The sequence below is a fragment of the Thermobia domestica genome, chromosome 18, assembly GCF_964235325.1.
Source record: "Thermobia domestica chromosome 18, izTheDome1.hap1.1, whole genome shotgun sequence".
NCBI lineage: Eukaryota > Metazoa > Arthropoda > Insecta > Zygentoma > Lepismatidae > Thermobia > Thermobia domestica.
The window spans coordinates 170,963,921-170,986,451 of NC_137471.1; the positions used below are offsets into that span (position 1 = coordinate 170,963,921).

The 22,531-nt window shown below is 36.0% G+C and overlaps 1 long non-coding RNA gene across 2 annotated transcripts; it reads right to left on the reverse strand.

Moving 5' to 3' along the window:
* Positions 1–599: 599 nt before the first annotated feature.
* LOC145675944 (uncharacterized) lies at positions 600–21,358 on the reverse strand. Of its 2 annotated transcripts, XR_014129246.1 has the most exons (4): positions 21,304–21,358; positions 5,611–5,852; positions 3,642–3,813; positions 600–732 (listed from the first exon to the last, which is right to left on the reverse strand). It is a non-coding gene; the product is annotated as an uncharacterized LOC145675944 (long non-coding RNA). The 2 variants fall into 2 exon arrangements; XR_014129247.1 differs by lacking the exons at positions 5,611–5,852; positions 21,304–21,358 and having other exon boundaries at positions 3,642–3,934.
* Positions 21,359–22,531: the final 1,173 nt, after the last annotated feature.

Here is a 22,531-nt window from a genome sequence, read left to right on the forward strand (position 1 = left end):
TCATACAAGAATCCAATTGATATCAAAGAAAATGACAATATGGCCTAAAATTCTGCAACAGCAAAATGTGACAAAATAATCTAAAAATTCTTTTGCTGTAACCGTGAAAAATCAAGTTATTATTTGTATCTGCATTGTGGTTCGTTAAAACAGTTTTAACATTTGTGTAAGCTTCCTGATTATAGCAGTTAGAATCCAACCACATGGAATTCCTCGACAAAACTATAACTAAACGCTAGTGCGTAAACCTTGATCTTCTGAGAATGGATGCATCAATAAGACTCTAGAATACCTCCCCCTTTTTTTTTTATACCTTTGATATCAATTGAAAAAGCTCACCCTAGACTTACGTTACAGCAAGAAATACTTTTTTAACTTAATAGCACACGTCGGAGGGTGAAAACTGGAATGCTTTCCGGTGATTTTAGCTCTTTTCATGTCTATTTAAAAATATTTCGACTTTTATAGGCTCGTGTTCATATTCTAAAGGAAATTAAATAAAAACATAAAAGAAATTAATACTTCAATATTATAAAAAAAGCATTCTAAATAATATAAATGAACAACGCTTAATTTAGTTTCATTAATTATATTTTGCCCTTGTTAGTTAATTTTTTTTTCGTCCATGGGCTAAATATGTAATACAAAATTTGCTTTTCAAAGTACTACGTTAATTCTTCCACTTGTTCCCCACCAACTGCAGCTGCTTCCTCTTTTTGCTGCTTCTCCTTACTGAAATATAAAAGGAAATGCAAATCATCAATTTCTTATATTATAAATTTATTACATATTTCATTAAATTAATTTTAAAGTAGTTTTCGCTTTATTAATTCCACAATGTCTCTAATCAAGGTGTCTACTGGAGTTTACTTTTATGTTTCGAGTGTTCTACTAGAAGTACTGCCTACTACAATATATTGTCCACCCACGCAGCTTGTGCAATATCTTCATCACTATCTCAGCGTTTTACCTTATATCTTAAATCTTATATAAGTAGTATCTATCAACGCTATCCCGAATCTAATATATTATATACAAACTAAACCTTTTTTCTTTCTCTGGCTAGATATTTTTTCTCTAAATTCTAGTGATTAGTTTGAGAAGTGAGTGATTAAAGACTGTGATTATTATTTCTAATAATTGAGACTTAGAACGTGTAATTGTTTAAAGGAATGAGACATTCAGTACACAGTTTAGGTTTCTTGAGGGTTAATAAACACTGACATCTTTTGTATCTTCTACGTCTGCTGTTCCATTGCATCGGCGGTAAAGACGTTGAATCCGCTCCCTGAGATACTCGGTTCAATAGAGTTGTTTACTGTACTGCTACAGGTTATAAATGGATATGGAGAGACTGTAGTTCGGTGTAGAGACTGAAATCTTAAGAATCCGAATGAGGGAAATAAGCGCGAATGTACAGAATGAGTCAGAGTGAGCAAAATGAACCAGAATGAGCCCCTGTGTGTCCTTTTCAGGGATTTTAATAATTTCTTTGTGGTGGACAACACTGTCGCGTGTTATCTTCGTCACCTATTGTTACTTCTCCGAGTCTTGTATTCTTGAAATGTTCAGTTTAAGAAACCTAAACGTGACTTCATGAATGTCCAGTCAGCTTACTATATTCTTTCCCTTCAAACAATCACCTATTCTCAAGTGTGTTTCCGTTTCATTCTTACAAACTGATAAAAGAGATCCAGTTTGTTACTTTTGTTTCTAAATTCAATTCTAAATAAGACACCTGTATGACCATCTTGTACTTCAGTACTACACTCCGACTTCATCATCTTTCTGAATCTAGCTGGTACACTCGAGGACAAAACTTGAGTCCTCGACAATATATTAAACAGATGTACTGCGTATCTAATCAGCCCTCGAGCCATTCAACGAATCAGCTTAAAGAAGCGAAACGCATAACTTTTACTACAAAGCAGAAGTACGTATTACCCTTATATGATATTTGATCAGTCGCTGACGCGATTAAGAAATCTATTAAATATCCAGTCTAGTTTCCTTTTACGAAACCCAAAATCTAGTTTTCATTTACAAACCCATCAATTATAAAATTGCATACTACTTACAGCCTAATCAACCTAGTTTTAGCTTGGTGCAGCCAATCGCCTATGTTTTCTTTCACTTTTTCATCAGTAGTACTAATGTACACTTTCTTACACGCATGTCAAAACAGAAATAATTAATTTTATAAAATTGTATTTGAGTATACACAGCAATGCAAGAGACTGGTAAGGACGAAGTTTTATGAACAAGTCTACATCAATATGTTGACATTTTTTCGTAAGGACAGAAAGATCTGGAATTATTTATTCATACTGTAAAAAGCAGCTTGGACATGGAGTTAATTCCATCTCTTTATTTTTCCCATTTTAGATGAAAAATACAAGGTAAGCACCACGGACATTGCTGCATAGTTTACAAACTGTAAACTATAGCGCGAAAAGAAAATTATAAAATTTATTCATACAATATGTAATTCTATTGGCTGTGAGAATTAAAATCTAAATTCTTATAAACAACTATGCAAAACAAGTTTAAACATAAAATAAAAATTTAAAAAAAACTTTCGAAGGGAAAAGCGTGGAGACCACTATCATTAGTATATAAAGATTTATTATTTGATTTATATGAGAACGCTTCCCACGAATTTACCTTTCAAAGAAAGATCAAATTTGAAATTCTAAAAGCGAGAAAAACTCGCAAGATTTTTCTCCAATTTCGATAATCGGTTTTTTTTATATATATAGATTTTTCTTTCAAATTCGTATTTTCAAGTTAGAAGCGGATGTGTTTACGTCTTCGTTAGTGACAATATTGAAGCGCCTCTAAAGGCAAACAAAGCCTCGAATCAAGGTAAGTTACCGGATCATTGTTGTACATGGGAGGAAGCACTTCCCAACCCTAACGTCACCGCAGGCGACAAGCGAATATTTCAGCAGTAAATTAGCCCCGAAAACTTATTTAAACGGCAACAGACAACTTCTAAGAGCCAAAGGTCGTCTTACGTATAAAGTAACAAAAAAGAATAGGAAATATGTAAACTTCCAACGACACATTTTGTTGAAAGAAACTCGGACTCGTCTTACAGGTTTGTCATTTGTTAAAAATTACGACTAAAAAATCAGGCCACATATTGATAGCTACACAAATTTGCAGAGATTTCCACATTTCTGGTAAACAGACAATATATAGGTAAAACTGAAAAATGTCTTCCTTCTGGTGAGTAAAGCGCAATCCTATATAAATATGTCAAAAATTACATTTAATATTTTTATGGAACCTCTTTTTATACGAGGGTTAAGTCATAAGTCATGACAACTATTGCAATATTTATTTAAAATGAAATCACACTAAACAGCTGCCTAATTCAATAATTCGGATATAGCGTCAAAAATCACCGATGTTCCAAAGTTAATTTACTCCCAGCAATTATTTCAGTTTCTTTCAGCAACACCTACCTGACATCTTAATGAAGAATTGCTATGTTGGTGTCTTGGTGCAATATACGATGTGGGTGATAGCATAACAAAGTTGTAAAATCTTTCAAAAATTTTAAAATGCATATTATTTATAGCTTACTGCCCTCACCTTTTAAAATCTTAGACATATTGACAAACTAAAGTACTTACGTAATACAATATTCCCAATTTGTGTCCCAACGAACGCTTTCTTATCCAATTTCTTCGTCGATCTCCCACTTAAAGTGAACATCTGGGCCAATTCATCATGTAAGAGGCGTCGGAGCATATTATTGATGAGCGTCTTCTCATCACGACCACCAGTACTGATTAACATTTAAACCTGAAAAAATGCAGATATTTAATGATTCTATTTTTCACAATAAGCAACTACAAGCTTACATATTACATGTAAGAGACTAAAGTTGTCTTATTAAGAACTATCTTTTTCCTCTAAAACGTGTTTTTCCCACTCACATTAAACAAAAGTGGCTATTACAAATTAAAACATAAGCTTGCAAAGAAGGCTGTTCCTATTCACATAAACGATTTCATGCGTGGCGCATTGTGATTTTCTATTTTGTTCATTCCTGCAACAATTTCACTGTTGAATTATTTGCTAATCACGAATCAGTCAACTGATTTTAACAATTGAGAATATGGAAAATAAATAGAACCCTTTACATGGTTATGAGCTTCCTTCTCTGAAATTTTGAACCAAGTTAAAAAAAATACAGAGAGGTTTCTGTGATCTATTCGTAGAGCCATCTGGTATATAAGCTCTCTCTTTTTCGGTGCACAAATAAAATCATTACGAGTGAAGGCCATCAGCAGAAACTGAAAATCGGAGATAGTTCCTTGCCCTTTTCAAGCAACAGTAAAGGAACTGGAGCTCGGTAATGTAATAAAAATTTTCAATAGAGCTTATTTCCGAATAAGCTTCTGCAGGTTTTGCAAGCATGCAACAGAAGCAGCTAGATCATTAACCTATTTAAGAAAGACTATACAGAGATTTCAACTATTAGTTATCTTTTCACTTTTCTAGTAAACTAAAAATATCTACAGAAATAAAATATCGTATTTGCCTAAAAATAAGCATGATCCAATTCTATTCGTAAAAATCTAGTACGCAGCTTACATGACATGAGCAAACTTTCAAACAATCATCATCATCATCATAATAATATACAATACTTATGTCAACAATATGGTGCTTGTTGCTCATGTTATCACTAGCATCTACAAAAGAAAGATAGAAGTATTCCATAATTTATTAGGCACTAATAAATTTGATTGGACAATTCCCACATGCAAATCTTTGCCCTTCTGTTTTTCAAGCTATAGTGGAAACTGTCGAACTCAAAAAAAATCTTGGGTTTACTAAGCCTCCGTCTCTCCTCAGTGATGAACTTCGGAAATGTCTACGTGGAACTATAAAAAACTTAAAAAAAATCAGGATTACTATAAACGTAATTAGAACCCACAACCTAGCGAATGATTACCCAACGCTCCACGCCTTTTAAAATTAACTTTCAATCGATTCCGTCGACTGTTTAAGGCTAACATTGCTTCAAAAAGAAATTAAGCGAAATGAAACTAAATATTTAGTTTAGCTCCCCATGGTTGTGCCAGCTTAGGGTGAAGGAGACGACAAAGGATGGATGAAATGGTGGAATGAGAAAGTGGAAGGAAATGGGAAATCCCCGATAATTCCCACGAGCACGATGTTGGCAGGGCTGCGATCGAACACGGATCCTTGAAACTAGAAGTGAATACTCTACTTCTGAGCCACCATGGGCCCCTGGTTCGAACAGGCCCACGTAAACAGTATTTTGAGGAATACGGTTTACCATACAGCATTAGATGGGAAGCACATAATGTATGTGCCAAGTAGTTTCAGACTGTATGAGAGAAGGAAATATCGGGAAGGTTCCCCATGACTTCTGTCAGTGAATAGAAAAACATAGATCAAAGAAAGTAGCACTCGCTACAAGCTAGAAAGGTATAACCTATAAATATAAAATAAAAAGCAACGCCTGACATATCGATGAACAGGTACCTGTAGAATTAGGATCTCAGAATAAACTCCAACTACAATATAATATACACACAGCTACATTCAAAGAAAAATGTTGCTTACCAATTTCAATCTGAGTTTAGAGTTGTCCTTCAACTGTTGTTCAAACTTATGGAAGTCTTCCAATGGTTTCAACGGTAGCACGCCCAAAGAAGCAAAATGGTCGTCATTCTCGTCTTTTTCTGATATAGCCTTACTGCCTCGAATATTATTCACCTTTTTATCCAGATTGTTTACACTGTTTGATAAATCTATCATCCACTGTTGTAGAATACTCCACTGTCGATTCGAAAACGATTCATGTACTGCAACAGGTAATTTCAATTACGTCAGTGTAAAGTTGAATAAATTGTAACGTTCACAAAGTGTATACATTCCGTGAAATTATATGAGCTACCACTAACCTGTTCCTTTTTAGATTTCTAAGGTATATATATATACTGTATATATAGAATAATCTTAGTTTACAATAAAAGTTACACCAGCAACAAAAAGCTTGGTGAATGTAATTACGTAGAAAAAATGGGGGACTAATAATAAAGAGAAAGTATACAACTTTTTATAGAGTGGGAGTTATGTGGTTGAGAAGTAGATCGATTGGCTGCGCAGCTGGTAGGACATTGGACGTAAGCTCGAAGGTCCCAGGTTTGATCCCCGGTTCATCACGTAACTTACACTCCTTAAAAAAATAATTTTCACCTACAGGGATTTGGCATATCAAAATCGGAAGGTTAACCGTTATTACGAGAAAAAAAAACATTATGGCTCTTATTCACCCACATTTTACCACGCCTATTTTAATGGAGCTGACAGGAAAATGACTGAACCATCTGAGTGGCAACAGCTAATAAAGATACTGTAGCCAGGCAAACACAATAGGCCCTTCAGAAATATGTCAGCCAAACTTGCCCGTTAAAGATTACCAAGCGTCAAATTCGACCAGCTGAAGTCCAGCAGAATTCCTCAACACAATGTAACAGTTCAATTTTTACACTATACGAAAAACGCTTGGCGGAGTAAAAATTGTTGGATGTTTTAGAGTTTGGAGTGGAGGAGTTATTGTATAAAATAAATAAATAAATAAAATAAAATAAAAAAGTAGGAGTTATGAAACACGGATTATCTAATTATCAGAGCGCCATTAGTGGCAGGTTTTTGAAACTAATCGGTCATAGAACACTTCAATGACTTTTGCGTCGTTCGAACCGTGAAATGACAACAGGACATAACGTTCGAATGAGTGGAACTAGAATTGCATGGCCGATTACGTTCTGATGATTACTCCAGGTTGCATAACTTTTTTAAGGGGGGGCGCGGTGGCTCAGTGGTAGAGCGTTCACCTCTTGTGCTTGGGGTTCCGGGTTCGATCCCAGCCCCCGTCAAGTGAACTTTGTGGTGGACAAACACAGTGTGCGTGGGTTTTCTCGGGGTACTCTCGTTTCCTCCCACTTTTTTCATTCCACCATTTCATTCACTACTCATCATTACCGTCTCCTTTAGCCTAACCGGCATAACTGTGGGACGTAAAACTTAAAGATTTCATTTCAACTATTTTTTAAAGTAACTTCTTTACTCCAAACTCTGAAACATGCATGAAAATGGAAGTGGCTGGTCAGGGAGACGGTGATGATAAGAATGAAATGGTGAAATGAAGAAAGTGGGAGGAAACGGAACAACCAAGAGAAAACCCTTACACATGGTGTTTGTTCACCACAAAGCCCACTTAACGCAAGCTGGAATAGAACCAGACTCCACGCACAAGAGGAGAACACTATCACTAAGCCACCGCGGCCCCGTACTCAGAGAAGAATATGGCAGTATTATATCCCATGCGCCTGTAAACGTCTGATGAGACAGTCCGCAAAATTAACTTTAAAAGAAATGGGTTTATGCGGAGGCGGCTGCCATACGTCCCGTAAAAAACGGGACAGTCCCGTTTATGGGCCGAGTGTACCGCGTCCCCGTAAATTCAGTCGTGACAGGGAAATGTCCCGTATTTTAACTCCGTTCCATTTCTGCTATCAATATCAGCGTATTCGAAAAGTGAAAAAAAAGTGAAATATGACTGGCTGGAAATCCTGTATTTAGTGAATGAACAGTGCGCTGTTGCAGGTAACAGTTTCGAAGAAGTTATTACACCACCCTGTTCGACTTGATAGCGAGCGAAATTTGCAATGCTACTTTTTCCATTGCACTTTACGGAAACTCTGATACTTTCCGGATTAAAATAAAATGGCTTTGAGTGTTTCTACATTTACAAACACAGGGAAGATGACTAACATTTTCTTCAGCAACACATTAGATAAGTTAACAAGAATTATAATCTATTTCAGAGGCTAGGGCACAGAATTGTGCTTTGGTCCAGGTCTTAGAAAAATGTAAATCTGGTCCTGACAATTACACACGACACAAGGAGAAAAATCAGCTTTTCATCAGATTAAACTGACGAACGTAATTTTGGCAAATACAGCCATGTAAATAAATATTGCTAAACGCGCGAAGAATATTGAAGGTAGATTGTACCACTGATTTAAATAATTTGCATATTGTTTTCCTGTAAAGCATTTTTATAGCACATCTTAAGTTCTTAGGCATCTTCAGTACGTACAATTAATTGCAGGGTACGAAGAGAGAAAAGCAGCAGGCGCTTAGTGAACTTTCGCTTATTATATTCTTCTAAAAAAAAAATAAATTAAATCTTTTAGTTTTAGTGTCATGGTTATGCCTGCTATGCTCAAGGTGACGATGATGATGAGAAATGAATGAAATGACGGAATGAAGAAAGTGGGAAGAAACGTAAGATTCCCAGAAAACCCACGCACAAGGTGTTTGGCGCAAGCTGGGATCGAACTAGGGACCCCATGCACCAGAGGTGAACGCTCTACCACTGAGCCACGGCGGCCTATTATACTTTTGTCCATAACCAGACTACAGTTCATTGCATTGTGTTGGAAAGTTGAAAGGGGGATCTGAGGTGTCCGTATTCTCATGGAGAAAATATGGGAAGTTCATTTACGCTGGAAGATATTAATTTCATGTAAAACATTTTGAAACATTTATTTATTTCATATAACATGAATTGTATGTTTGTTGTAAATTAATAGACCAGTTTTGGTATTCATATTTGGCAAACGTCAGTCAGGCTTCTGGATGACTTGATCTATACTTGTTCGTTTGTCTGCCGAGCTCCTTCATGACTAAGCGGTTAGTGTACGCGTCTTCGGCGTGGGAGACCAGGTCTGGTTCCCGGAGGGAGCTCATGTGGTTCGGATTCCATGTTAATCAGTAGGTCCCGTCTCATATAGCCTCGCTGCTGAAAGGGACGTTAAACATAAAACCAACTCAACTCGTTTGTCTACCTCTACCACACACACTACAGGGTACAACTCCCGGCCTTTTAAGTTAAAATTTTCAGAGTACAAGCACGAGACACACTAAATTTCCTGTATAGAGTTTGGCGGTATACCAACGTAAAATATCAAAATGGCGGCCATTTTTTCAAAACAGCGAGTATCCATGGTACGAAGCGCAATTTTCAGTCTTTTAAGTTGAAATTTCGATGGTGAAAGCACGAGTTACGCTAAATTTGCTGTACAGATTTTCTCGGCAATCGAATGTAAAATTTCAAAATGGCGGCATTTTTTTCAAAAGAGCACTAAGTAGAAAATTGTTGCAAGTTATGACAATGACAATCTTGAAATATAAATCACATTTTAACACTTTTAGCCCAAAGACATTGAAAAATTTCGAGAAAAACCAACTAAACCCGAAAAAAAACCATATGGGCCCAGGTGGGTTGGGCTTTTTCAAAAAAGCCCGGGTTTTTTCAAACCTGCTAATACATAGCATATTATTTATTTATTTAAATGTGCTGTGTAAACAGATGTGACAAGAGTTATTGTAGCTAAAAAAAAACTCACTATGATATTTTCCCTGTATTTTGGAAAATACAAATAGTTCACCTTTTGCTGGACCTCGTTCAATAACTGTTAGATTTAGCAAACGCGGTGTCGTTCTTAAATATTAGCACGTACCGCTCGGAAACTTCCCACAATCCAACGATGCTGTAACATTCCGCTAAGTAATTCCATCATCACTTATGAAAGAAATAAAACTTCACGTATTATTAAGCATACAAACGACAAATTCTCCATTTCGCACGGTAATTTTCTCAAAAATTTGACTAAAATTAACACACGCCCCCTTTCCTGGTTTCCTATGGTGACTCGATCATCTTGTGCCTCTGTTTGCCCTCGGGTAATTTGGAAGCGGATCCATGGTTCCCAAACAAATTACGAGCTTCAGTTAGCTTAGTTCGGGGGAGGTTTTAGAACACTGGTCCTCTCACGTGAGTCAGATTCACTGCTTTCTGTAGAAAAATCAATACTTAATCCACACGCACTATTGCCGAGCGAGTGAAAGCGCGTTTGGAGCCCCGCAGGGTACGTTGCTTCTACGTTTATTTTAACTCAATGGAGAAGGAGTGTGTTCTAGAACCTTGCTCCTCGTCCCAGAGCAAGCAGGATGGGCAAGGGGGGCTTCGGCACTTTTGTGGCAATATATGTCGGTGTTCCGGGCAAGCGGTTAATACACTTATGTCGTTTGGGGAATAAGGAGTGTCATATTATAAAGTTTTTGGAGCGCCATGGTGTGTTAAAACGTAAAATCAACTATGTGACGTGTGGAAAAGAAGTAAAAATTCAAAACAAACGAATTTCTCCTCGCAGCGGACCATTTGTACCCGGGAAACCAGTGAAGCCATTTTGAAAGTAAGAGTTATTAGAATTATTTGTTTTTTAAGATGAAAATTATTGCGGATGTCTTATGTATTTTTCCACTATCCTTGTTTATGCGTATGCCCCCGTCGCTGACGCGCCTGCTCCCTACGGACGCACCCCTCGGTCCCCCTGCTGCGTTCTTGCCCTGACTCGGATAGATAGCATTCGTGCTTTTAGTGGCCACCTAGCACAAATGGTTAGTTCATGGTTTATGCATTAGCTCCTCGTTTAGTGCATGCTCTGCAAGAAGAAATCGGAAAACGCAATAAATATGTGAAAATTTGGTAGAGCCGTCTGCTCGAGTAATGCCGCATTTTTGCACAGTGAAACTAGAGGGGCGTTCCTAGACTTCTCCATTATTTTAGTAGTAGTCCCCCCGTTATATTGCGTCGAGTCAGCAAAATTTTTTGTGACGTCATAGGTCAAAGGTCAATGACCTCGGCCAGGGGTCAATGACCTAGGGGTACATAGGACCACCCCCCTAAATTTTGGCAGGGGTACATAGGACCACCCCCCTTAAATTTTGGAAGTTGCCAAATCTAAAAATTTGGTGTGGTAGCCTAGGACCATAGTATGTACCTCTATCAGTATTGGGTGTCTATGTCGTTCCCTTTCATGGGTAAAAAATTTGCCAAAAATTCAAATTTCGGGGGTTTTTGACCTTATTTATCCCCTTTGATGAGGTATTATTACCCTATATAGTTATATGGGCGTATACAGGGGTTCATTACCTTTCATAACATATGGGTATATTAATGCACCCCTTGAAAAATTTGGGAGGGGTACCTTGGCCCACCCCTTAAATTTTGGAAATTGACCAATTTAAACATTTGGTATTATAGTACCGGACCCTAACATGTATTATGATAAATTTGGGTGGTCCACCTCGTTTCCTTCTAGGGGTATAAAATTGCCAAAATATAAACGTAAGCAATACGTTATACCACGTGTTTGGTTTTGGTCGATTTTATCCCCTTTGATGAGGTGTTATTATCCTATATAGTTATATGGGCGTATACAGGGGGTCCATTCCCTTTCATAAGACATGGGTATATTAATGCACCCTTTAAAAATTTGGGAGGGGTACCTTGGCCCACCACCTAAATTTTGGAAATTGCCCAATTTAAACATTGGGTATTATAGTACAGGACTCTAATATGTATCATGATAAATTTGGGTGGTCCACCTCGTCCCCTTTTAGGGGTACAAAATTGCCAAAAATGGTTTTTGGTCGATTTTACCCCCTTTGATGAGGTGTTATTACCTTATATAGTTATATGGTCATGTATAGGGGTACATTCCCTTTCATAAGACATGGGTATATTAATGCACCCCTTGAAAAATTTGGGAGGGGTACCTTGGCCCACCCCTTAGATTTTGGAAATTGACCAATTTAAACATTGGGTATTATAGGACAGGACCCTAATATGTATTATGGTAAATTTGGGTGGTCCACCTCATTCCCTTCTAGGGGTACAAAATTGCCAAAAATATAAACGTAAGCAATACGTTATACCACGTGTTTGGTGTTTGGTCGATTGTATCCCCTTTGATGAGGTGTTATTATCCTATATAGTTATATGGTCATGTATAGGGGTCCATTACCTTTCATAAGATATGGGTATATTTGTGCACTCCTTTAAAAATTTGGGGAGGGGTACTTTGGCCCACCCCTTAAATTTTGGAAATTGCTCATTTTATATATTTGGTATTATAGTACTGGACCCTAACATGTATTATGATAAATTTGGGTGGTCCACCTCGTTCCCTTTTAGGGGTACAAAATTGTCAAAATATAAACGTAAGCAATACGTTGTACCACGTGTTTGGTCTTTTGGCCCAATTTATCCTCTTGGATGAGGTTCTATTACCTTATATGGTTATATGGTTATGTATAGGGGTCTATTCCCTATCATAAGACATAGGTACATTTGTGCACTCCTTTAAAAATTTGGGAGGGGTACTTTGGCCCACCCCTTAAATTTTAGAAATTGCTCATTTTATATATTTGGTATTATAGTACTGGACCCTAACATGTATTATGATAAATTTCGGTGGTCCACCTCGTTCCCTTTTAGGGGTACAAATTGCCAAAATATAAACGTAAGCAATACGTTGTACCACGTGTTTGGTTTGACCTAAGTTATCCCATTGGATGAGGTTCTATTACCTTATATGGTTATATGGTTATGTATAGGGGTCTATTCCCTATCATAAGACATAGGTACATTTGTGCACTCTTTTAAAAATTTGGGAGGGGTACTTTGGCCCACCCCTTAAATTTTAGAAATTGCTCATTTTATATATTTGGCATTATAGTACTGGACCCTAACATGTATTATGATAAATTTGGGTAGTTCACCTCGTTCCCTTTCAGGGGTACGAAATTGCCAAATTTTAGTACAACCACGTGTTTGTTTTGGCTCAATTTATCCCCTTGGATGAAGTCCTATTACCTTATATGATTATATGGTTATGTATATTGGTCCATTCCCTATTATAAGACATGGGTATATTGATGCATCCTTTAAAAATTTGGGAGGGGTACCTTGGCCCACCACCTAAATTTTGGAAATTGCCCAATTTAAACATTAGGTATTATAGTACAGGAACCTAATATGTATCATGATAAATTTTGATGGTCCACCTCATCCCCTTTTAGGGGTACAAAATTGTCAAAATATAAACGTAAGCAATACGTTATACCACGTGTTTGGTTTTTGACCTAATTTATCCTCTTGGATGAGGTCCTATTACCTAATATGATTATATGGTCATCTATAGGGGTCCATTTTCTATCATAAGTCATAGGTACATTGATGCACCCCGGGAGGAGTACCATAGCCAATCTCTTAAATTTTGGAAATTTTTCAATTTAAGCATTCGCTATCATAGTACATGACCTGAATATGTATCATGATAAATTTGGGTGGTCCACCTTGTTCCCTTTCATGACTAAAAAAAATGCCAAAATATAAACATAAGCAATATGTTGTATCACGTGTTTGGTTTTTGGCCCAATTTATCCCGTTTGATGCGGTCTTATACCGTATATGGTCATATGGTCATGTATATAGGTTCATTTCCTATCATAAGACATGAGTACATTGATGCACCCCCGGGAGGGGTATCTTGATTCATCCACGCAGTTTTAGAAATTGTTTAATATAAGCATTTGGTATCTTCGTACAGGTCTTCAATATGTACCACTATAAATTTGGATGGTCCAAATCGTTCCCTTTCATGGGTAAAGAACTACCAAAAATCAAATTTCGGAGGTTATTGACCCTTTGATAAGTATTTAGCACGTTATATGGTTTATTACCCTTATATGTTTATGTTCTCTTTTAGATTTGGGAATTATAAAATAACATAATTTGGTAAACGTTTCCTAGGACCCATTGGTGTTCCTCTTATGGCCAAATATTCAAAATTTAAAGGTTATTAACCGGCTTTATTATTAAATGAGTACAGGATTTATTACTTTTTTTATAAGACACAGGTGTATTTGTGTACCAATCTTAAATTTTGGGAGGGGTACATTTCTTATTGTCATATCAATAATTGGTAATTGTTCTTAAAATTGGATAGTATTTCATTCATTGGGTAAATCATTATGATCACGTGATCAGTTATTGACCTATGATGGGATTGGGAGTCCAGGACATTGGTACATTTAAACTTTGTAGGATAATTTGAGAATGCGTCATTGGTTTCGATTATTACAGCCAAATATAAACGTAAGCAATACGATGTACCACGTGATTGACCTTGATGAGGTAGTGTACAGGGATACATAGCTGACCTTATTGAAACTTATGACTCATAGTCTTAAGGGAATACATGCTACAACACTGGCAAAGTTATTGTTGATGCAATTTGATTGGTTGATCACTATCTTTCGTGCAATCTGATTGGCTGATCACTATCTTTCGTGCAATCTGATTGGTTGCTGATTTTCAAATCTTTGCTGTATTCAGTTTTAAGTTTTGTTTAACATTTAAAAATCTTGGTTTCGTTCAACATTTTGCACTCACTGATAAATATGATCAAAACCGTTTATTTGTTAATCGAATAGTTAAAAACCGGATAAAGTTTGACGGTTAACCGTGAAACGTAAAATTGTTTTAGTTTGAATTTTTTTTGCTTGAAATTTTTTGTTTGAAAATTTTTTTGTTTGAAAATTTTGTTTGAGATTTTTTCGTTTGAAATTTTTGTTTGAAAATTTTTTCGTTTGAAATTTTTTGTTTGAAAATTTTTGTTCGAAAATTTTGTTTAAAATTTTTGTTTGAAATTTTTCGTTTGAATTTTTTTCGTTTCAAAATTTTGTTTCAAAGATTTTTGTTCTAAATTTTTGTTTCAAAGTTTGGTTTGACATTTTTAAAAGTTTGTGCACTTATTAGTAAAGAACTGGAACTGTTTAGAACAAAAAACTTTGACAGCATTGTGGTGCAATAGTACACGTCAGAACATGGGGTTGTACTTGAAATGAAAAAAAACACAATTCATTGAAATGGATCATTTTATTACACTCCACATACATCCATACCAGATAGTGGTTCTGGATATTGTCGGTACAATGTATTTTGAACTTCTTGCACTAGTTTGTCTTTAGCATATAATTTTAATTCCAATTGAAGTCTTTTAAGGTCTATTGCAATATCAATTGGTGGAAACTCAATGTTCATTTGATCACAAATAAACTGTTTATCAATACAGGTATGCACCCACGAACGATGTTGACAATCATCACAATATCTAGATACATGTTGTACAATATGCATAACACATTTTTCAAAATAGTACTTTTTCAGGAATATACTTGTTTTGTTACACACTTCCACTGCATGTTTCGCACACTGAAATACGCTGATGAATTTGTTCCATTCTGTTTCCGTTAGATACACCATGTTGCAAGGGACATGAAATGTACTCTTTTTACGTAACAGCACCATCTTCTCTTCGAGGACTGTACGCAGCACCACTTCATGATTTGAGCCTAATGATTTGACTATGGTCACATTTAGCTCATCGTTCATTTGGTCGATTCGTGCCATTCTTCACAGGTCAGTTGTACACCAAATTGTTCTGCTTTGCCCAATCGAATCAGTGGGTCAAATGTTCTAGCACTGATACCAATCATCACATGTTTTGTTTGAAATATATTTATTGGATAATAGCTTGCGAAGATGAATTCTTTATCGTTAGAAGTACACATCTTTCCTCCTGAAAAGCACTTGCTCAAATGATTTCACGGTATTGGTTGATTTATAGAACTACGACTGACGTCATGTGCTGACATTTGAATTCATGGTTTCATCACAGTTCCTGACGTCATGCTGACCAACCACATTCATACAACTATGTCTGATGTGCTGACGTTTGAATTCATGATTTCATCACAATTGCTGACGAATCCGGCTGTGTACTAAATTCAAGTTGATGACTTCGACCCAAGAGTCTTTTATAGCATAAAGATACAGATCCAGTATTTAAGAAACGCAGCAGTTCTTCTTGTTTTGATGCTTCCATGGGTAAATATCTTGCTGGTAAAATTATATTCTTATCATTTTCAAGCTTCACTACGATTCTTAATCCAAACTCTGTAGGGATCATTTGGCTAGCTAAGATTCTATAAGGTACATTCTGTTGTAAATCAGTAATCTTGGTAAATGATTTCATCACATCACGTGTGTTTAGAAACTGCAGACAAGTAGCCATGATGACGATATTATGAATACTAACTCCAACGATACTTATATATGATGCAAAACTGATGACGTTGCATTATCATGTTCTGACGTGCACCATAATGTTGCCAGAGGTTTTAGTTCTAAACAGTTTCGGTTCTTTACTAATGAGTGCACAAACTTTTAAAAATGTCAAACCAAAATTTCAAAAAAAAAATTTCAAACAAAAATTTTCAAACAAAAAAAATTTGAAACAAAATTTTCCAAACAAAACTGTTCAAACAAAATTTTTTTAAACAGAAAAAAATTTTGGAAACGAAAAATTTCAAACGAAAAAATTTTAAACAAAAAAATTGAAACAAAAATTTACAAACAAAAAATTTCAAACAAAATTTTCAAACAAAATTTTTTTCAAACAAAAATTTCAAACGAAAAGTTTCAAACAAAATTTTCAAACAAAAATTTCGAAACAAAAATTCTTAAACTAAAAATATCAAACGAAAAAATGTCAAACCAAAGTTTCAAACAAAAAAAAAAAATTCAAAACTTTTTAAATGTTAAAACAAAACTGAATGCAGCAAAGATTTGAAAATCAGCAACCAATCAGATTGCACGAAAGATAGTGATCAGCCAATCAGATTGCACGAAAGATAGTGATCAATCAATCAAATTGCATCAACAATAACTTTGCCAGTGTTGTAGCATGTATTCCCTTAGGACTATGAGTCATAAGTTTCAATAAGGTCAGCTATGTATCCCTGTACATTACCTCATCAAGGTCAATCACGTGGTACATCGTATTGCTTACGTTTATATTTGGCTGTAATAATCGAAACCAATGACGCATTCTCAAATTATCCTACAAAGTTTAAATGTACCAATGTCCTGGACTCCCAATCCCATCATAGGTCAATAACTGATCACGTGATCATAATGATTTACCCAATGAATGAAATACTATCCAATTTTAAGAACAATTACCAATTATTGATATGACAATAAGAAATGTACCCCTCCCAAAATTTAAGATTGGTACACAAATACACCTGTGTCTTATAAAAAAAGTAATAAATCCTGTACTCATTTAATAATAAAGCCGGTCAATAACCTTTAAATTTTGAATATTTGGCCATAAGAGGAACACCAATGGGTCCTAGGAAACGTTTACCAAATTATGTTATTTTATAATTCCCAAATTTAAAAGAGAACATAAACATATAAGGGTAATAAACCATATAACGTGCTAAATACTTATCAAAGGGTCAATAACCTCCGAAATTTGATTTTTGGTAGTTCTTTACCCATGAAAGGGAACGATTTGGACCATCCAAATTTATAGTGGTACATATTGAAGACCTGTACGAAGATACCAAATGCTTATATTAAACAATTTCTAAAACTGCGTGGATGAGTCAAGATACCCCTCCCGGGGGTGCATCAATGCACTCATGTCTTATGATAGGAAATGAACCTATATACATGACCATATGACCATATACGGTATAAGACCGCATCAAACGGGATAAATTGGGCCAAAAACCAAACACGTGATACAACATATTGCTTATGTTTATATTTTGGCATTTTTTTTAGTCATGAAAGGGAACAAGGTGGACCACCCAAATTTATCATGATACATATTGAGGTCATGTACTATGATAGCGAATGCTTAAATTGAAAAATTTCCAAAATTTAAGAGATTGGCTATGGTACTCCTCCCGGGGTGCATCAATGTACCTATGTCTTATGATAGAAAATGGACCCCTATAGATGACCATATAATCATATTAGGTAATAGGACCTCATCCAAGAGGATAAATTAGGTCAAAAACCAAACACGTGGTATAACGTATTGCTTACGTTTATATTTTGACAATTTTGTACCCCTAAAAGGGGACGAGGTGGACCATCAAAATTTATCATGATACATATTAGGTTCCTGTACTATAATACCTAATGTTTAAATTGGGCAATTTCCAAAATTTAGGTGGTGGGCCAAGGTACCCCTCCCAAATTTTTAAAGGGTGCATCAATATACCCATGTCTTATAATAGGGAATGGACCAATATACATAACCATATAATCATATAAGGTAATAGGACTTCATCCAATGGGATAAATTGAGCCAAAACAAACACGTGGTTGTACTAAAATTTGGCAATTTCGTACCCCTAAAAGGGAACGAGGTGAACCACCCAAATTTATCATAATACATGTTAGGGTCCAGTACTATAATACCAAATATATAAAATGAGCAATTTCTAAAATTTAAGGGGTGGGCCAAAGTACCCCTCCCAAATTTTTAAAAGAGTGCACAAATGTACCTATGTCTTATGATAGGGAATAGACCCCTATACATAACCATATAACCATATAAGGTAATAGAACCTCATCCAAGGGAATAACTTAGGTCAAACCAAACATGTGGTACAACGTATTGCTTACGTTTATATTTTGGCAATTTGTACCCCTAAAAGGGAACGAGGTGGACCACCAAATTTATCATGATACATGTTAGGGTCCAGTACTATAATACCAAATATATAAAATGAGCAATTTCTAAAATTTAAGGGGTGGGCCAAAGTACCCCTCCCAAATTTTTAAAGGAGTGCACAAATGTACCTATGTCTTATGATAGGGAATAGACCCCTATACATAACCATATAACCATATAAGGTAATAGAACCTCATCCAAGAGGATAAATTGGGCCAAAAGACCAAACACGTGGTACAACGTATTGCTTACGTTTATATTTTGACAATTTTGTACCCCTAAAAGGGAACGAGGTGGACCACCCAAATTTATCATAATACATGTTAGGGTCCAGTACTATAATACCAAATATATAAAATGAGCAATTTCCAAAATTTAAGGGGTGGGCCAAAGTACCCCTCCCCAAATTTTTAAAGGAGTGCACAAATATACCCATATCTTATGAAAGGTAATGGACCCCTATACATGACCATATAACTATATAGGATAATAACACCTCATCAAAGGGGATACAATCGACTAAACACCAAACACGTGGTATAACGTATTGCTTACGTTTATATTTTTGGCAATTTTGTACCCCTAGAAGGGAATGAGGTGGACCACCCAAATTTACCATAATACATGTTAGGGTCCTGTCCTATAATACCCAATGTTTAAATTGGTCAATTTCCAAAATCTAAGGGGTGGGCCAAGGTACCCCTCCCAAATTTTTCAAGGGGTGCATTAATATACCCATGTCTTATGAAAGGGAATGTACCCCTATACATGACCATATAACTATATAAGGTAATAACACCTCATCAAAGGGGGTAAAATCGACCAAAAACCATTTTTGGCAATTTTGTACCCCTAAAAGGGGACGAGGTGGACCACCCAAATTTATCATGATACATATTAGGGTCCTGTACTATAATACCAAATGTTTAAATTGGTCAATTTCCAAAATTTAGGTGGTGGGCCAAGGTACCCCTCCCAAATTTTTCAAGGGGTGCATTAATATACCCATATGTTATGAAAGGTAATGAACCCCTGTATACGCCCATATAACTATATAGGGTAATAATACCTCATCAAAGGGGATAAATAAGGTCAAAAACCCCCGAAATTTGAATTTTTGGCAAATTTTTTACCCATGAAAGGGAACGACATAGACACCCAATACTGATAGAGGTACATACTATGGTCCTAGGCTACCACACCAAATTTTTAGATTTGGCAATTTCCAAAATTTAAGGGGGGTGGTCCTATGTACCCCTGCCAAAATTTAGGGGGTGGGCCATGGTTCCCCTGCCAAAATTTAGAGGGGGTGTTCCTATGTACCCCTAGGTCATTGACCCCTGGCCGAGGTCATTGACCTTTGACCTATGACGTCACAAAAATTTTTGCTGACTCGACGCAATATAACGGGGGACTACTACTATTTTGGATTAACTTTAGTTACTCCCCTCCGTTTTGACAAGACATCTGCAAAATTTGTAGGAGAAATGAGGTAAGGAATGGTAATTTCGAGTTCTTACTACTGCTACTACTACTAGTACTAACCCTACTACTACTACTACTACCATGGTAATGAATTTAAAGAACACAACGAGCGTTGCGGGGCTACTAACCCACCTTCGTTCGCTCGGCAATATTCTGTGAATTAAGTAGGCTATTGAACTATTTCGTAGGTTTGATAGATCAGGGATACATCTAAAAGGTAATAGTACTCTGTGAATTAAGTATTTCGATTTTTTGATAGTGGAGGGGAATAGTTAAAATTAAGCCATTATTTGCAATTACCGTCGTTATCTCTCCCCCGTTCTCGATTTTAATGGAGTGGAAATAAGGATCAAAAAGCTACAATTACATAAGTATTCAATTAACTATCAATGTACACAAGGGCAAGGTTCTAGATTACTGGTCCCCCTTCCCATTGAGCAGTAATAAAGACAGAAAACAACGTGCCCTGCGGGACTCTAACCCTCCTTCACTCGCTAACGCTCGCTCGGCAATAGCCTACTGTATAAGTTAAATGTATAAACTTAAGTACAGAAAAAAACCTACCCAGCTACTAATCTACATGGGGGACCATTAATCTAGAACCCCCCCGTACACAAGTAAACTTCACATCAAATCTTCACTTGCAGTAGCACACACTCTGTGAATTATGTATTTCGATTTTTTTTCTTGGTTTGATAGTGGAGGAGAATAATTAAAGTTGAGCCATTATTTGCAATTACCATCGGTATCTCTCCCCCGTTCTCGATTTTAATGGAGTGGAAATCAGGATCAAAAAGCTACAATTACATAAGTATTCAATTAACTATCAATGTACACAAGGGTATTATGCAAGTAAACTTCACAGCAAATCTTGACTGCAGTAGCACGAAATTGCAGTAGCACAGTATTTAAACATCAGTTCGAACACAATTCACATTGCGTCAATGTTACAAAACATATTTTTACATTGGTTTTATTAACCAATATATAGAAACATCGAATGATAGAGATGGACCAGTGATAAGTTATTTTGAATTTTTTTTTTTTTTTTTTGTCCTGACTGTCCAGTTCATAGTAACAACTGAAAATAGACAGTAGGAATTACGGCTCATATCAGATAATTAAGATATGTGTGTGTGTTTTTACGCATATAAAGACATATTCTGCTGTACAAACTGATTAATTTTGTATGCCATTTACAAACCCATTATTCACTGTATACGAAAATACACTCAGTATATTTTTCTCAACAACTTAGTCAAACATTACACGTTTAAAATATAAATTATCTCTACATCTGGATACTTACGTAATTATCTTAATTATTCACTTCTACCTTCACTTAGCACCTGTACAAATGGCGACCTGGCGGGCAGATTTCTAAGATTAGATTTTGTGCCACCTCTTGGTAGAAACTAGAACTGATACATTTGCTACAAAGTTCCATCAAACCTCCGAGGCTAGTAAAATCTAGCAAGTGAAAATCAAATTACGACATTTGCGGGTAACTCTTTCAAAAAGCCTGCAGCAGGTGTACAGTGCACGGAAAGTCTAGCAAGTTAAAATCAAATATAATGAAAGACTTGCTGCAAACCAACATGCTATTAGGGTATATGCCTTTTTGTTGATGTCCTGGACATAGTCTTCCATCTGAGGTATCTATCTATGGTGTGTCTTAAGTATTAACAGTTTTGGAGATTCTAAGACGATTGTCGTTAACAGCGATGGAAGTAAGTGTGAATTACTGTGAAATCTGGAGCGCTTCTTAGGAGCCAGAATTACTATAGTTTCGGTTTTAGCAGCATTGGATTTCAGTTGACGTTTATTGCACCACAGAACAAACGTGTGTATTATTTGTTGTAAGGCTTTGTTTACTTAGTGAATAATACGGCAAATTGCAAGAAAAGCTGTATCATCAGCGTATGGATATAACAATAGTTTGTGGGGGAAGAGGCATGTCAACAACATAAAGTAGATATAAAGAGGGTGAAAGTAAAGAGCCTTAGATATGCCTGAGTGCATGAATATTGTTTGATATGACTGTGGATTAATGTATTCGTAAGTTCGGTGGCCAAACAAGAAATTGTAAACAAAACGGATATATGCGATTAGAAGGTAAAAATGTAGCAGTTTTGAAAGCAAATCCTAACGCTACACGTCAAAAAATGCCATCTCTAAATTAAAGAGTACCAGACAGGATGACTTGGTGGTATTATACTGCTTATGGATGCAGTTGAGGAGATGCAGAAGCTGATCGTTGATGCTAATTTGTGGGCGGGAGCCTGCTTGATGGTGTGGTAAAGATGGTAATGAGAAAGATGAACATAAAGTCATTTGACGATATTTTTTTTCTAAAATTTTGGTGAAGATTCTGTTGAGCTGTATTGGACGGTATTCTTGATTTTAAAAAAACAAGAGAAATTTGGATGATTTCTAAGATTGAGCAGTATTAGTGGACTTTGTCTTACATGTCGATAGATGTTATTGATTTCAGGGTCATTATAACATTTATGATAGATGACATTAGTCATTTGCGT